Here is a 14,206-nt window from a genome sequence, read left to right as displayed (position 1 = left end):
ACGGTGTTTTGGCCTAAACAGCTAGCTCTCCCCTCACGTCAGCTCAGATTCCTTAAACATCCTCACTGAAAATCTGCACGATCTTGCAGTTAGAGCCAAAAGATGTTCCAACACGTTAACCGTATAAATCAAGGCCTCCAGGAATTGATTGCCACAGTAACAACCTCCCCAAGGTGGAGTCCCGGACCTTGCTAGGTCCAGGAATAGGCAAGAAGCCAGTGAATTTCTGAAAGCGGATTTTCTTTGACTCAAGTGAAACAGGATGTTAGAGTTTTGGAGACCAGAGGGGAGAGAAGGAGGGGCCCAGGGGTGAAGGGATCAGAGTAGGTATACTCTGAGGGTATAGAGTATAGGGGCTGCGGTTTTCCAGAATGGACAAGACGTTGCAAAATGAGAAAAGGGAAGTTTACCGAATGCTAGGATTTCACAATAAGGAAGGCTTTTAATGAAGTTTGACTTTCCCCGTGCCTCACTATATATATATATATATATATAAACAGTGGGGGAGCCAGGCACAGTGGCACGCAGCTGTAATCCCAATGTTTTAGGAGATACAGGGAGAAGGTTCAAGGCCAGCCTGGACAGTTAAGCGAGATCCTATCTCAAAATTTAAAAAGTTTAAAAAGCAAAATAGTAAAGACTGGGGATGTAGCTCAAGGTAGAATGCCCTCTGAGTTCAATTCCCAGTACCAAAAAAAAAAAAAAAAAAGTAAGGTTGGGGGTTCGATAGTGTCAATGTGTGCCTCTAGTCCCAACTATTCAGGAAACAGAGGGAGGAAGATGGCTTGAGCCCAGGAGTTCAGGGACATTCTTGGCAACAGAGCAAGACACGCCCCGCTCCCCGCTCTTTTTTACTTTATGGGGATTGAACCCAGGGGCACTTTACTACTGAGCCACATCCCCAGCCCGCCTCCTTTTTTTTAATATTTTAAATTTTTTAGTTATAGGTGGACACAATATCTTTATTTTATTTTTATATGGTGCTGAGGATGGAACCCAGTGCCTCACGCATGCTAGGCGAGTGCTGTACCTCTGAGCCACAACCTGAGCGCCCCCCGCCCAGCCTGCCCTTTTTATTTTGAGACAGGATTTTGCTAAATTGTTTAGGGCCTCTCTAAGTTGCTGAGGCTGGCCTTGAATTTGTGATCCTCCTGCCTCAATCACTCCAGTCACTGGGATACAGGCATGTACCACCTTGCGTAGCAGTAAATGTTGTTTTAGTTAGTTTTTTCTGCTGCTATGACCAAAACACCTGACAATAACAATTGGAGGAGAGAAAGTTTATTTGGGGGCTCATAATTTCACAAGTCTTAGTCCATAGATGTCTGACTTTATTCTTGGGGGCCTGAGTTGAGGCAGAACTTCATAGCAAAAAGGTGTGACAAAGGAAAGCAGCTGGGGATGTGTCACCAAGAAACAGAGAAATTCCCCCCACCATGGACAAAATATATACCCCCAAAGGCACACCCCCAATGAACTACCTCCTTCAGCCACACCCTACCTGCCTACACTTACCACTCAGTTAATTTATATCAGTGTATAAATGTACTGATTACATCAAGGCTCTCATAATCCAATCATTTCACTTCTAAACTTTCTTGCATTGTCTTACATGTGAGTTTTGGGGGGACACTTAATATCTAAACAATAAAATGCACCAATTAAAAAAAATGGGAGCCAGGTGTGATGGCATAAACCTGTAATCCCGGCAGGTCAGGAGGCTGAGGCAGGAAGATTGCAAGTTCAAGACCAGCTTCAGCAATTTAGTGAGGCTCTAAGCAATTTAGACCCTGTCTCAAAATAAAAACCAAAAAGAGCTGAGATTGTGGCTCAGTGGTAAAGTGCCCCTGGGTTCAATCCCCATTACCAGCAAAAAGAGAGAGAAAGAGAGAGAGATAAAGAGAAATACGGAAGAGAATGGAGACTAGAAGATAATTCATGGCCAGATTATGAAACACTTTGAAAGCTTCCATGGGGGGCCAGATGATATGAGAGTTGGAACTGTTACACTCTTTTTGGAAAGTGTTCTGACAATATCCTATAAAATTAAACATGGGTACATTCTCTCCTAGAGAAATAAAAACACAATTCATAATGATACATATATAAGAATGTGGCCAGGGGGCTAGGGTGGTAGCACAGTGGTAGAGCACTTGCCTAGCATGTACAGAGGCTCTGGGTTCAATTCTCAGCACCACATATAAATAAGTAAAATAAAGGTTCATTAACAACTAAAAAATATTAAAAAAAAAAAGAATGTGGGGCTGAGGATGTGGCTCAAGTGGTAGCGCAAAAAAATTAAAATTCTCTCTCTCTTAATCTCTCTCTCTCAAAAAAAAAAAAAGAATGTGGCCAGGTGTGGTGGCCCACGATTCTAATCCTAGCAACTAAGGAGCCTGAGGCAGGAGAATCCCGAGTTCAAAGCCAGCCTCAGCAATTTAGAGAGGCCCTAAGCAACTTATTGAGAACCTGTCTCCAAATAAAATATTAAAAAGTATCTGGGGATGTGGTTCAGTGGTTAAATGCCCTGGGTTCAATCCCTCATACCACACACACAAAAAAAAAAATTAGAATGTGTATTGCACAGGGCATGGTGGGACACATCCTAATCCTATCAACTGGAGAAACTGAACCAAGAGGATGGAAAGTTCAAGGTCACCCTTGGCATTTTAGCAGAACTCTGTATTTTTTTTCTTTTTCCATATTTTTTAATTGGTGCATTTGTAGTTGTACATATTGATGGAATTAGTTGTTACATATTGTATATGCACGCAATATAACAATATAATTTAACCAATATCATTCCCCAGAAGTGAGACCCTGTCTTAAAAACAAAAAGGAAGGTTGTGGCTGTGGCTCAGTGGTAGTGCACTCACCTGGCATGTGTGAGGCACTGAGTTCAATTCTCAGCACCACATATAAGTAAATAAAATGAAGGTCTATTAACAACTAAAAACTAAAATTAAAATTAAAAAAAAAATAAGTTGACACAGTAGTTCACATTTGTAATCTTGGTGGCTTGGGGGACTGAGGCAGGAGAGTAGCAAGTTCAAGGCCAGCCTCATCCATTAAGTGAGGCTCTATGCACTTTAGACCATGCCTTAAATTAAAAACTAGAGGGCTGGGGATGTGGCTCAAGTGGTAGCACGCTCGCCTAGCATGTGTGAGGCACTGGGTTCGATTCTCAGCACCACATAAAAATAAAATAAAGATATTGTGTCTATCTAAAAATAAATAAATAAATAAAAAACTAAAAAGGCTAGGGATGTAACTCAGTGATATGGTGCCCCTAGGTTCAACTCTCACAACTAAAAAAAAAAAAAAAAAATACAATGGCAAATTTTTTTTTTAATTATCTATCCAGGGGAACTATTGTAACTAAAGAGAATGTTAGTTCTGTATGCATTAAATTGGAGAAAGATCAATGGCCCATTAAACAACAAAAGTAAGTTGCAGAGTGATTTATCTGGTGTGATTCTGTTTTTGTTGTTGTTTTTCTCCTTTAAAAAATATAGGCCTGGGCTGGGGATGTGGCTCAAGCGGTGGCGTGCTCGCCTGGAATGCGTGCAGCCCGGGTTCGATCCTCAGCACCACATACAAACAGGGATGTTGTGTCCGCTGAAAACTAAAAAATAAATATTTTAAAAAATTCTCTCTCTCTCTCTCTCTCTCTCTCTCTCTCTTTAAAAAAAAATATATATATAGGCCTGGGGTTGTAGCTCAGTGGTAGAGTACTTTTCTTGTATGTGTGAGGCACTGGATTCAATTCTCAGCACCAAATATAAATAAATAATAGAGGTTCATCGACAATTAAAAAAATTTATATAAAGAAATTATATATAAGAATTAATTATATATATATGAAATTTATATATAAAAAATATACATAAAACTGGACAGGGCACAGTCGCACACGCCTGTAATCCCAGTGGCTAGGGAGTCTGAGGCAGGAGGATTGAGAGTTCAAAACCAGCCTCAGCAATTTAGCAAGGCACTAAGCAACTCAGTGAGAACCTGTCTCTAAATAAAATACAAAATGGGGCTGGAGATGTGGTTCAGTGGTTGAGTGCCCCTGAGTTTAATCCCCGGTACCCCCCAAAAAGTGTGTGTGTGTGTGTGTGTGTGTGTGTGTATGAATGACTGGAGGCTGGAGTGTTGCTCAGTGGTAGAGCACTTGCCTAACATGCTCAAGGCCCTGGGTTTGATCCCCCATAATAAATAAAGTAAAAAGACAAGACTGTAATCACATTAAGCTATGTTTGCAAATATTTATATTCTGTTCATTCATTCAAAAATGTTTATTGTCGGCCAATCATGAATCAGGCACTCGTCTAGGCCCTGGGGATAAAGCAGTGAAAAAAACAGTCAAGTCCTTTCTCTTCTGTAACTTGCATCCTAGCTTCAGGGCAGGAACAAACAATAAATGCACCCCCAAAACAGTAAACTGTATAAGGGGTTAGATGGTGATAAATTACATGGAGAAAATTAAAGCTGAAAAGTAGAACACAATTTGGAATGGCATTATTCATGGTGTGGTGGGAGTGGAAGATAGGAAGTTCAATAGGGTGGTCAGAGAAGCCCTTACAATAAAAACTATCTATCTTTCTCTCTATTTATTTTTGAGATGGGGACATTTAATGAAAAACCTCAAAGAAGTAAGGCAAATGAAGCACATGGATATTTGGGAAACAAGTATTTCAGCCAAAGAACAGAGGGAGCGGGGGATGTAGTTCAATGATGAAGGCCCCTAGGTTCAATCTCTAGTCCAGACAAGGAAGGAAGGAAGGAAGATAGGAAGGAAGGAAAACTTCTTTGGAGGTGGAAGCAGGAGGATCACAAGCTCAAGGCCAGCCTGGATAGTGAGATCCTGTCTCAAGATAAAAATCAAAAAGGGTTAGAGATACAGCTCAGTGGTAGGATGCCCCTGGTTTCAATTCCCAGTACCAAATAAATAAATAAATAGTTTGTTTGTTTGAATGTCTGTTTTTAATTCTTTTGAATATATACCCAGCAATGGTAAATTCTGTTTAACTTTCCTCAAAGTCAAATGATTTTCCACAATGGTTGTACCATTTTACATTCTTTTCTTTTTTCGGTACCAGGGTTTGAATTCATAGGCACGCTACCACTGAACTACATCCCTAGCCCTTTTTCCTTTTTATTTTGAGAAAAAGTCTTGCTAATTTGCTTAGGGCCTCAATAAATTGCTGAGGCTGGTCTTGAACTTGCAATCATCCTGCCTCAGCCTCAGTCCCTGGGATTTCAGGCATATACCAACATTTTACATTGTTCACAGAAATGCATGAGGGTTCTGATTTCTCCACATCCTTACCAACACTTTTTACTTTCTGAGTTTTTTGGTTTTGTTTTTGTATTTTTTTTAACAACCATTCTAGTGGATATGAAGTGGTGTCTCATTGTGGTTTTGATTTGCATTTCCCAAATGACTAATGATTTTAGCATTTTTTGTGTGCTTGTTTCCATTTGCATATCTTCTTGGGAAGAATGTCTATTCAAGTACTTGGCCCATTTTTAGGTTGGGTTGCTTTTTAATTGTGAATTATAAGATTTCTATTTGTTCGTTTGTTTTTCGTGGTGCTGGGGATTAAATCCAGCAGTTCATGCATGCTAAGCAAGCACTCTCCCAACTGATCTATACCCTCAGGCCTGAATTGTAATTGTGTGTGTGTGTGTGTGTGTATTCTGGACATTAGTCCCTTATCAGAAACATGAATTGCAAATATTTTATGCTATTTTGTAGGTTGTAGGAAAGCAATTTTAAGATGATTAATTTTACAGTTTTGTATGCAGAAAGGATTGGAAGAGAGATGGAAGGCAGAAAGATCAACCTTGCCATTCTTCAGCTTATAGTGAACACAACAGCAGAAAGCTGTCCCCAAAATACTGTGTACCTCAGGTAAAAGTAGCAAAAGTCAAAGTGTAATGGATTAGATTAGCCATCTGTAGAAGTAGCAGATGATCTGATGTAGTTTGAGAAAAGCATAATTCTATCAACATATCTATAGTACTAGCAACCTAATCACTTAAAGTAAAATGGCTGGAGCACTAACACAATCAAAATCTAACCCAATCAATTATAACAACATGGCTGAAGGGGATATAAAAAGAATCAATTATATTAACTTGCCTGAGCTGAAACCCAATCAATTGAATTGTACCTTGTTTTCATAAGAAGGGGGAAGTTGAAAGATCATCTGCAAAGAATCTTCTCTCCTGAAAAGAAATTGTGTTTCTCTGGTGACATGTAGGAAAGATTTCCTGTTTGACCAATATGAATGATTGTCTTATATCTTTATAAACCACATGAATGCAGTTCTTATTTATTTACTTATTTATTTTGGTACTTGGGATTGAACCCACGGGGACTTAACCACTGAGCCACATCCCCAGGCCCTTTTTTTGTATTTAGTTTAGAAACAGGTCTCACTGAGTTGCTTAGCGCCTCACTAAGTTGCTGAGGCTGGCTTTGAACTCTCAATTCTCCTGCCTCAGCCTCCCTAACTACTGGGATTACAGGTGTGTACCACCGTGCCCAACTAGATGCATTTCTTTTAGTCATGAAAATTATCCAACTAATTTCACCTTGTTCACTAAAAAATCTTTTTTTTTTTTAAAGAGAGAGAGAGAGAATTTTTAATGTTTATTTTTTATTTTTTGGCAGACACAACATCTTTGTTTGTATGTGGTGCTGAGGATCAAACCCGGGCCGCATGCATGCCAGCCGAGCACGCTACCACTTGAGCCACATCCCCAGCCCACTAAAAAATATCTTCTAATTATCATATTTGCCTTCCAAAGAAGTCCACTATTCTATCAGCTAATAGAATCATCTAGGCCACTGTGAGTTTTATAGAGAAATATGTAAATCCATCCTATGGCTTCTATGTCATTCTCTTTTAAATTTAAATTTGGTCAGCATAAGTGAGGGTTTTTTTTTAATTTTTTTTTAATTATTGGCAGACACAACATCTTTGTTGGTATGTGGTGCTGAGGATCTTTTTTTTTTTTTGGTAGTGGGGATTGTTGAACCCAGGGGGTTACCACTGAACTATGTCTCCAGCCATTTGTATTTATTTATTATTTATTTTGAGACAGGATCTCACTAAATTGCTTAAGACATCACTAAATTACTAAGGCTGGCCTTGAACTTGAAATCCTCCTGCCTCGGCCTCCCGAGTCACTAGTATTACAGGGATGTGCCACCACATCTGGCATAAGTGAGTTCTTCCAACTGAATTAATTGGCCAAAATTGAACCTCTGGGTTTAAGCCAAGATCTGGATCTTCTTACAGAAAACAAGCTAGCAACATTTTTTTGTTTCTTTTTGGTTTGTTTATTTGTTTGTGGTTCCCAGGATTGAACCCAGTTGGACTTCACCACTGAACTATACTCCCAGCTACCCATCACCCTTTATTTTATTTTATTTTTAAAATAACTTTATTTCATTTATTTATTTTTTATGTGGTGCTGAGGATCGAACCCAGCGCCTCACATATGCTAGGCGAGTGCTCTACCACTGAGCCACAACCCCAGCTCCCATCCCCCTTTATTTTAAATTTTGAGCATGGTCTCACTAAGTCACTGTGGCTGACCTCAAATTTACGATCCTCCTGCATCAGCCTCCCCAGCCACTGGGATTATAGGCATGCACCAAGCCCAGCTAAATCAGCAATGCTTCTATTTATTGTCACTAACATCAACTCAGGGTTGAATGGAGTTTTCAGAGAGAGAGTAAGAGGAGTTTTTAAGTTTTGTTTTTCCATTGTAAAGTAAACTGGAGACTCAGAAAAGTCATTCATACTGTCTGGGGAAAAAAAGTTAAAAATTGCCAGGGGCCACATAGTTCACCTTAACTCCACCCCAGGCTTGCTCTGTCTCTTGTTATAGCCATCTTAGGCTGAAATGCAGAATGGGAAACAGACTGAATGGTGGTCATTGCAGGCAGCAGTTCCGAGTGTCCACCTGGAATTGTGGGCACATCCCTGCCACAATGTGACTGATTAGGGCTCCCTGAGCTCAGAAGGGCATTCCTGGCAGTGACACAGGTCTTGGGGAGAGAGTGGAAGAAGGGTAGCATCTTTCTTTTTATTGCGGGGGGGGGGGTGTGAATGGGGTTGGTACCAGGGATTGAATTCAGGGGCAGTCAACCACCAAGCCACATCCCTAGCCCCATTCTGTGTTTTATTTTGGGACAGGGTCTCACCGAATTGCTTACCTCCTTGCTTTTGCTGAGGCTGGCTTTGAACTTGTAATTCTCCTGTTTCAGCCTCCCAAACCACTGGGATTACAGGCATGTGCCACTGCTCCCGACAGGGTAGCATCTTTCTGATGCAACAACAGTTGGCTTAATCTCTGAGGTATTAGAAATGTCTCCCCAACATAGGGGTATGATGAAACTTAAGTCCACAAAGAGGAAGATTCCTGCTACTTATATCCAAAGGGATGGGTACTGATTGGAAAAACTTTTCCTCTTTTTTTCAGTGCTGCAGATTGAACCCAGAAGGGCCTCATGCATACTAACCAAATGTTCTACCACTGAACTACACTGCCAGTTCCCTGGATGAACTAGACTGCTGTTTGAGATCCAGCCCAACCTCTGAATTACTTTGTCACCCTCCTCAGAACTCTATCACACATTGTCAGCTGTATAGAGATCAACATTGCTGTGGAGCAGAACTGGATGTTAGCTGTGTGTGCTCCCAAGGGAAGGCCTCAAAATAGGAATACCTCTTTCATCTTAAAGAAGTAGAAGGCCATGCATGAGAGAATAGATACAAATAAACTAGTGGATTTGGTATGGAAAGAATAAGACAGGATGATTGCATCTATTTTATCAATGAAATTAGAGGCAAGGTCTTCATCTGCTGAGAGGAAAGTGGAGATGGTGTTGGAGATATAGAAGAAAGAAGGTGTGAAACAGTCATTGCACAGAGTGGAAAAGATAATTCACTAGGGAAGTAAAAAATTAGTTTACAATGTTGAGTTTTGGAGATGCAAATTTAAAGTTATAGTAGTTAGCAAGATTCTGAGACTTTTTTCCATCAATATTTAGCTGTCCACATATAGACAAGGATAAGACAAGTAGAATTATTTCCCAAGGTAAGTGTGATGGAGGGGGAGAGGATCAAAAAAAATGTCTGCAAGTTTATGTTTCTGAATATGAAGAGGGAATGAAGAATGTTTTAAGAAAGGGGGATAAGGAGCTGGGGTTGTGGCTCAGTGGTAGAGCACTTGCCTCGCACGTGAGAGACCCTGGGTTCGATCCTCAGCACCACATAAAAATAAATAAACAAAATAAAGATATTGTGTCCATGTACAACTAAAAATATATATATATTTTTTTAAATTTTAATGTTTATTTTTTAGTTTTCGGTGGACACACATCTTTGTTTATATGTGGTGCTGAGGATCGAACCCGGGCCGTACGCATGCCAGGCGAGCGCGCTACCGCTTGAGCCACATCCCCAGGCCTAAAAAAAATATTTTAAAAAAGAAAGGGCTGGCGTTGCGGCTCAGTGGTAGCGTGCTTGTCTAGCACATATAAAAACAAATAAAGGTATTGTGTCCAACTACAACTAAAAAATAAATATTAAAAAAATATTTTTAAAAAATGGAAGGGGAATAAATGAATTATTTAAAAAACAAAATAGGGCCAGGTGTGGTGGCACATGTTTATAATCCCAGTGGCTGGGGAGGCTGAAGGAGGAAGATCTCAAGTTTGAGGTCAGCCTCAGCAACTTCACAAGACACTGTGTCAAAATTTTAAAAATTTTTAAAAAGTGCTGAGAATATAGTAGCAAAAGGACTCCTGAGTTCAATCTCCAGTATCACAGAAAGAAAGAAAAAAAGAAAATATGAGCCAGGAGTGTAGATCAGTGGTAGAGAAATTGCCTAACATGCTCAAGGAACTGGGTGGATCCCCAGCATGTCACAGATAAATGAATAAAAACACAGATAAATAAAAATAGAGGGGAACGGTGTTGCACACCTGTAATCCCAGCAGCTCAGGAGGCTGAGGCAGGGGGATTGAGAGTTCAAAGCTAACTTCAGCAACAGTGAGGCGCTAAGCAAGTGAGTGAGACCCTGCCTCAAAAAACAAAAACAAAACAACAACAACAAAAAACAAAAACATAAAATAGGGCTGGGGAATGTGGCTTGGTGGTTGAGTGCCCCTGAGTTCAATCCCCAATACCCTAAATAAATAAATAATAAAAATAAAAGAGTACCCATAGTTTAGAAGTCATTGTGGGAGCCGGGCACCTGTAATCTCAGCAGCTCAGGAGGTTGAGGCAGGAGGATCACAAGTTTAAAGCCAGCCTCAGCAATTTAGTGAGGCCCTCAGCAACCATGGGAGCCAGTCTCCGAATAAAAAATAAAAAGAGCTGGGGATGTGGTTCAGTGGCTGAGTGTTCCTAGGTTTAATTCCTGGTACTAAAATAAAAGAAGTCTTTGTGGGAGGAGGGGCACTTGGGGTGGAAGGAAGGATGTTAGGGTAAGAAAAGGGGTAATAAGGTAAGAGAAAGAAATAAAATGTAAACTGAAGGTCTGTGGGCTCAGAGGTAGAGCACTCATACAGTGTGGGCAAGGCACTGGGCCTTCCAACTGAGTGTGGGGGGGGCATACCTGTAATCCCAGCGATTTAGGAGCCCAAAGCAGGAAGATTATAAATTGAAGGTTTGCCTGGTCAATTTAGTAAGATCCTGTCTCAAAATGTAATAAGGGGGCTGGGGTTGTTGCTCAGTGGCAGAGTGCTTGCCTAGCATGTGTGAGACACTGGGTTCGATCCTCAGCACCACATAAAAATAAATAAAATAAAGATATTGTATCTATTTCCAACTAAAAAAAAATTAAAAGAAAAGGCAGTCTTTGTTTTTTTTGAAAAGGCAGTCTTAATAAAATAAAGTAATAAGGACTGGGGATGCAGCTCAGTGGTAGAGCACTCCTGGGTTCAATCCCCAGTACAAGCAAAAGAAAAAAACAATGTAAACACTGTGAGATACATGTTCATTTCAGAGGGTTTTCTCTAGAATGAATTGCCCAGTTTTCCTTTTCTTTTCCAGTCCTTGTTTTTCCCTTATTTCTTCTTTCCACCTTTTCTCCCGCCAAAGAGAAAAGAACAGTGAAGTATGCTTTTCCTGTTCTGACTGGATGATTTATAGAGAGGACTGGCTCTCTACCAATCCTCAATAGGGGCCTCTGCCTCACCTTTTCTAGATCTTCATTTTGGAAAAAGAAAGCTGATTGTTGTGGGGAAGTGAGGCCAGGAGCCCTATACCTTCCTCTTAGTGGGTGTGTCATTCTTTGGCAAAACATGGCCAGGGGCAGCAGCAACCAGGTTATGGAATGTTTTTAACTGCAACCACAAAGAACAGAAAAAGGGATCACCAACAGGGAGAATGAGAGGTCCTGGCTTGGAGACAATCATTGTGTGTGTGTTTGTGTGTGTGTGTGTGTGTTTTGCTGGAGATGGAACCCAGGGCCTTGTGCATGCAAAGCAAGCACTCTACCAACTGAGCTATATCCCTAGCCCTGGAGATAGTCTTGGGGAAGAACTTTAAATATGAGAGAATTTGGGAAGGGGCCCAAGTCATCATGCCAAATTAGATGAACTCTTACCTTGTGTCTCAATGTACTGTACATGAAATTTGGAGGAACCAAATAAGCCTGGGTCCACCACAGTTAAGAGAACCCTTCCTTGTTGGTTTTGGCCAAATGGTCATTCCCAAGACTGGAAGTCACTCAGTAAAGCCCTCGGGGTTCTCCCAACAGAACTAGGATAGGTGGGCCCAGCCTGCTCCAGAATACTTGAAGGGAGGGGGCTGAGAACTCTGATAGGTAACCAGACTTCTGCAAGGGAGTGGTCCTTGAGCCCTGACCACTATGACTTATCTCCTGTCTTAGGAAAACTCTGGAAACTTCCTCTCTACCCAAACCTCATTTTACAACAATGGGCTCTTATATGCTACTGTGAATCAAACCTTTATCCCCTACAACTGTATATTTACATATATTGATTTTTTTCTAGCTGGAATGTTGATTCCCATGTTTCTCTCAAGAAAATTTGGGCTTTTCCCTCCTTCAATAGAGGTTGAAAGACTTATCTCCTCCCTGAGGACTTTTTTGTATCAATTAGTTGCTCCCTATCCTTTGTTCTCAAAGAACTTTTTTTTTTTTTTTGAGAGGGGTCCCACTAAGTTGCCCAGGCTGTGTCTCAATGGGCTATATGTGAGACTTGTCTCTAACTTTCAATCCTCCCATCTCAGCCTCTTGAGTCATGGGGATTATAGACTTGCACTGAGCCTGGTTCAGAGAATTTAACTTACCTTATTTACACATCACTAGCCACATCTATTTGTTTGCTTATATGTGTGTCTGCTCCATTAGACTGTGATTGCTCAAAGGCAAGGATCTCACCTTAATTATCCTGGTATCTTTTTTTAAAATTTTGTATATGTATTTTTAGTTGTCGATGGGCTTTATGTTATTCATTTATTTATATGCGGTGCTGGAGATTTGAACCCAGTGCCTCACACATGCTAGACAAGCACTTTAACGCTGAACCACAACCCCAGCCCCTACCTTGGTATCTTCTGCATTTAGCGGCTGAGTACACACTCTATAAATATTTGGTTTGTTTTTTTTAATTTTTTTTTTAAAAGAGAGAGAGAGAGAATTTTAATATTTATTTTTTAGTATTTGGCGGACACGACATCTTTGTTTGTATGTGGTGCTGAGGATCGAACTCGGGCCGCACGCATGCCAGGCGAGCATGCTACCACTTGAGCCACATCCCCAGCCCTATAAATATTTGTTGAACAAATAACTACATATAATACTCAGAACTAGATACTTAATATATATAAAAAAACTAGACTATAATCCCTCCCACTAAAAGTTTATTAGTTAATAAGAATTTAATTAAATAATGATAACTTGATATCTGATATTTATTTAATAATTTAATAATACTGACTATGTGTAATATATATATATATAATGTAATATATATATATATATATATATATATATATATATATATATATAGACTGGATTTAATGTATCTGCCTTTTTTTTTTTAATGATGCTGGGGATTGAACCCAGGGTCTTGTGCTTGCAAGGGAGCTATATTCCCAGCCTTGTATCTGCCCTTTTTTTTTTTTTTTTTTAAATTTTTTAATATTTATTTTTTAGTTTTTCGGCAGACACAACATCTTTGTTTGTATGTGGTGCTAAGGATTGAACCCAGGCCGCCCGCATGCCAGGCGAGCGCGCTACTGCTTGAGCCACATCCCCAGCCCCATATCTGCCTATTTTTAAACTTATTTTTTTTTTTACTTACATATAAGTACTAGTATGATCCTCAAATTACAGACAGATAAAATTAAGCTAAGTGAAATTAAAGAAATTGTGCTGGGAACGTGGCCTTGTGGTAGAGCACTTGCCTGGCATCCTGAAGTCCTGGAAATTCCCTACAAAATAAAGACAGAACTTGAAGAATTTGTCTGAGATTTCAAAGTAAACGTCAGCCAGGAATAATGGCACATGCCTGTAATCCCAGCAACATGGAAGGCTGATGCAAGAGGATCACAAGTTCAAAGCCAGTCTCAGCAATTTAGTGAGACCCTATCTAAAAATTAAAAATAAAAAGGGCTCGGGAGGGCGGGGGTTGTGGCTCAGTAGTAGAGCCCTTGCCTAGCATGTGTGAGGCACAAGGTTGGATTCTCAGAACCACATATAAATAAATAAGTAAAATAAAAGAAAGGTCCATTAACAACTAAAAAGAAAGCTCTGTAGCTCAGTGGTAGAGCGCTTGCCTCTCACATGTGAGGCACTGGGTTCGATGCTCAGCACCACATAAAAATAAATTAATAGGGACTGGGGATATAGCTCAGGTGGTAGAGTGCTCGCCTAGAATGCACAAGGCCCTGGGTTCAATCCACATAAATAAATACATTAGTAAACAAAGATTGTGTCCATCTAAAACTAAAAAAAAATTTAAAAAACAAAAAGCAGGCTGGGGATGTGGCTAAGTGGTTAAGACCCCTGGAGTCAATCCCTGGTACTAAATAAATAAATAAAAATATATAAAAAGTCTGGGGATATAACTCAGTGGTGAAGTGCTCCTGGGTTCAATCCTCAGTATATAAAATAAAAGTAAATGTCAGAGCCACAGTTTGAGTGCAGG

This window comes from Marmota monax, unplaced genomic scaffold (genome assembly GCF_021218885.2).
Source record: "Marmota monax isolate L192 unplaced genomic scaffold, Marmota_monax_Labrador192_F-V1.1 WCK01_AAM20220418_F8-fsc00012, whole genome shotgun sequence".
NCBI classification, from domain to species: domain Eukaryota; kingdom Metazoa; phylum Chordata; class Mammalia; order Rodentia; family Sciuridae; genus Marmota; species Marmota monax.
This window is presented reverse-complemented; position numbering follows the sequence as displayed.